This window comes from Chinchilla lanigera, unplaced genomic scaffold (genome assembly GCF_000276665.1).
Source record: "Chinchilla lanigera isolate Chin_1 unplaced genomic scaffold, ChiLan1.0 scaffold00017, whole genome shotgun sequence".
Taxonomy (NCBI): domain Eukaryota; kingdom Metazoa; phylum Chordata; class Mammalia; order Rodentia; family Chinchillidae; genus Chinchilla; species Chinchilla lanigera.
Window position 1 is genome coordinate 22,882,183 of NW_004955418.1, and position 4,362 is coordinate 22,886,544.

A 4,362-nucleotide genomic window follows, 5' to 3' on the forward strand; every position below is an offset into this window, starting at 1 on the left:
TTTGTATTCAGCTAAGCTACTGAATGTGGTTATTAAATCCATAAGCCTTTTGGTGGAGTTTTTGGGGTCTTCTATGTAGAGTATCATGTCATCTACAAATAATGATAATTTCACTTCTTCCTTTCTTTTCCATATTCTTTTTATTTCTCTCTCTTGTCTAATTGCTCTAGTTAATATTTCCAGAACTATATTAAATAGGAGTGGTGACAGTGGACATCCTTGTCTTGCTCCTGATTTTAAAGTGAAAGCTTTCAATTTTTACCATTTAGTATGATGGCTACATTGGTTTATCATAGATGGCGTTGATCATCTTGAAGTAAAGGCCATCTATTCCTATTTTTTGTACAGTTTTTATAATGAATGAGTGTTGAACTTCATCAAAGGATTTTCCTGCATCAGTGGAAATGATCATGTGATTTTTGTCTTTGGCTATATTGACATGGTGTATTACATTAATTGATTTGCGTGTATTGATCCCTCCCTGCATTCCTGGGATGAATGTCACTTGGTCATAGTGTATAATCTTCTTGATGATTTGCAGTATCTATTTCATTGAGAATTTTTGCATCTATATTTATTAGGGAGATTGGCCTGTAGTTTTCTTTCTTGGCTGGGTCTTTCTCTGGTTTTGGTATCAGGATAATACTTGCCTCCAGAAATGAGTTGGGGAGAATTCCTTCCCTTTCAATTTCATTAAAGAGTTTGAAAAGAATTGGTGTTAAATGGTCTCTAAATTTCTTGTAGTATTCAGCTGTGAATCCATCAGGACCTGGGCTTTTCTTCATTGGAAAGTTTTTTTTTTTCTCCATCACATTCTCAATTTCACTGGCTGATATTGAGTTATTCAAGATTTTTATATCTTCTTCATTCAGCTTTGGTAATTCATAGGTTCATCCAGAGTGTATCAGTCAAAAATATAAAACTTAAGAAGAATTGAGAGAAGGGGGAGTATACACACACACACACACACACACACACACACACACACACACACACACATACATATGACCAGTTCATGAAGATAGGTCCTTTGCTAGTATTCTCTTACCAGGAGCATAACTCTTGGAAAGGAAAGACTCTAAATTATAACAAATGTACTCTGATAAAATATATTTTCTGGAAGAAATGTACATCATATTCTGTTAGCATTTATAATAATCGCTGCAAGCAACATTTAAATTTAAAAAGTATAGCACTAGGTTCCCACTCTTGCTTCTAATAAACCTAAAGTTGAGCTAAAAGTGTCCGATTTTGTTAATGCATAAAAATTCATGAAAACAGAAAATAAGAAGCCAATTGTTTCTAGAGCCTGAAAAGAGGATTTAGCATAGTAACTCGCCATTTTCAGGAGGAGATTGGCTGCTGAATTTTCAATGCATTGGAATTCCAGTTCAAATAATTCAGCAATATGGGTTGTGGGACAGGTCAGGGGGAGGGGCAATGTGTACGTTTCTCTCAAGTGGTAGCAACCTTGAACTGATGCAGTTTGAACTACAGCTTAAGGAGGGGTTTGTTAGTCTCTGGAAAAGCCACAGGCCAAAGGTTGACTTATTCCTGGCCCTGGTGATCTATTTGAAAGTCACAGACTTTGTTCTTATCCTATTTCAGGCTGTAGACTGGAAAAATCTCTCCCTCTACCCACTGGGAATTCCCACTGCGTGGATTGAAGGTCTGTGTGTGTAAAGAGCACATGAGGAGGGTGCAAGCAGGGGAAGGAAGTGTTGATTTGCTTTGGTAAAGAATTTATACACCATACATTCAGAGTTTCTTGACAGGTATGATTACTGGTATTGTCTTTTTCTATGTGCTGGGATTCTGAAGCATGATTTCCAATTTGTGACTATCAGATGTCTGATCAAGTAGCTTTTCCTTAAGGGCCTATGACAAGTGGTTTTGTTGTGTTTGTTGTTGCTGTTGATGCTGCTGAATGAACAATTGTTGCTGCTGTTGACGCCAGGCTGTCCTTAGCTTTGCAAAGCAAGCCTCCATTTCCTCCAGCACTTTTGGAATGTATCTGACCACCAGCTTGACACTGTCCTTAGCAGCATTGAGTAGTTCCACAGCTTCCTCATGGTGTTCTCCTTCAAGACGCACTCCATTCATGGAGAGCTGCTGGTCTCCTTGTTTGAGTCCTCTGTGTCTTTCAGCCACCCCTCCAGGAATGATGTGAGAGATATAAATTGGGGATTTTGCTCATTTCCTCCCATCAGGTTAAAACCAAGGCCTTCATTGGTCTTTGGCAGTTCCACTACCGAGGGTGGGAGTGGCCTTCACTAGCTGCAGAAGTTGCAACTGTTGCCTTTGCTGTAACCCTTGCACAGAATTCGGGACAGCCATTAACAGTTATCGTTTCATGCATATATTGATATGCCTCTCGAACTGCTGCACAAAACTCACTCTGAAGCACTTTTCTGAGGGACTGTAGCTTGTGTACTGGTACTTCCCCAGGTTCCTGTAGTTTTACCAGTAATTCAATTGCTCTTGCAACATCTTGGTCCAGAGTGAGAACCTGCACCTGCTGTCAGCATCACCATGTCTGCTGCTGGAAGACTCTTGTTATTATTCTAAGGAAAACCTTCCTTACTTTATAATTTGGTGAAGAATCACTTATGTTGTTCTAATTATATTGTTAATATATAGTTTTGCAGATCAGTTAAAAATATGGGTGAATAAAAAATTGAATCTTGTATAACTTATACACATTACATTCAATATTCTAGGGTATAGATTATATCCTGCAGACATTTTGCTATTTATATTTTCAAAATTAGAATAACACTATGTGGCAACTTGACACTTACTGTAAACATTATTCCATGCCAAAAACATCTACAGACATTATGGTCTAAAGTGCACATCATGTTACTATAAAGCTATGTCACTGCTTGTTTTTTTCAATGCCTTACTGTTCTTTAGATGGAGCACAATTTCCTAACAATGTAAATAATCAATTAAATGTATATGGAATCTCTATAATATACCAGACACTACATTTGATGCTAATGATACAGAGATGTGAAAAACAAGCAAGAACAGTGTTGCTTTCTATATACAGTTTACTATTATGAACATTTTTGTTCAAATGTCTTTACACTGCTGCTAATTGTTTCCTTTGTATAAATTTGAAGTAAAAATTAACTTTTAAAGAATGATTTCTATAAATTACCAAATTCTCTTAGAATCATTGTGACACTTTATATTTCTAAATGCACTATAGTAAAATTAGTACTAGGGGTCATTGTTTTATTCAATCTTTGGTAATGTGGGAGATGAAAAATTTTATTTTATTGAGTATTAATAAAATTTTCAATTAAACTCAATTTATTTGTATTTATATTTATATTTAAATAAAATCAATTTATTTTATTGAATATTTTATTGAGTATTTCACATATTATTGCTGAGATTCTTAATCACCTGTTATGGAAACTTATTGTACTGTTTCTTTTGTGAATTGCCTGTTCACACTCGTTGCACATTTTTGAAATTCAGGTGCCTGCTTTTTATCTTTTACAATTTATTTTTAAAATTTAAACACACTGCATCACAACAGTCATTTTATGTGGAACTCATACAGAAAACTGCTAAAAATGTATGCTAGTGGAAATTCTGTAAATCCTCAAATTTGAAATCTATCTACATTAATAGTATCAAATCAATTCAGAGAGTTTTCTACATCATGCAACACTGTATATAAATATTTTTATACTGGAAGATATAATTTAAGGCACCTAAAATCCACAAATAGATCAAATAGTTTTTAAGAGGTAAATGTAGAGCAATTCTATTTTTGTGTGGAAAGGAGAAAGGGGCTTTTGGAGGCTGTGGAATTACTAATGGGTGATAGAGTCTCCTGGGTAAAAGTGGTATATTGGCAGTGACAAAAATTCACTGTACCTGAGAGCTGTTAAATGGTGTGGAGAACTCAGAATAATTCTTGACGTGAATATAACAACATTTGCCAGTGCCATTAGCACCTTGTGGGCAATCTCACGAATAAAGTAAAGGACTGAATTATTGTGCAGTAAGAAATACATTCTTACCTCTGAGACAAAATGGTATGGAAACATGGACTTTCCTAGATTAGACTCTCTCTTGTTAGTGAACAGGGAAATAATTTCAATTTCTAAGACCATTAATTGCCTATTTTATGGTTAATAAATTTTCTTTAAGCTAAAACAAATAAATAGGATACCTGTCAAATTGTGTCGGTATAAACATGGGCTCTCAACAAATTGCAATTAGGGCCTGTCATCTGATCTACTTAAGTGGCTTTCACAAGTAGGAGAACATAACACTAATTTTCATTTTCAAAGAGAAAAGCAACTTTTAATAAAAAATTTGAAGAAACTAACAACTTTT

General features: G+C 35.1%; 1 pseudogene; it reads right to left on the bottom strand.

The window, feature by feature from the left end:
* Positions 1–1,790: 1,790 nt before the first annotated feature.
* LOC102006459 lies at positions 1,791–2,810 on the bottom strand (annotated as a pseudogene).
* Between the last annotated feature and the right edge of the window lie 1,552 nt (positions 2,811–4,362).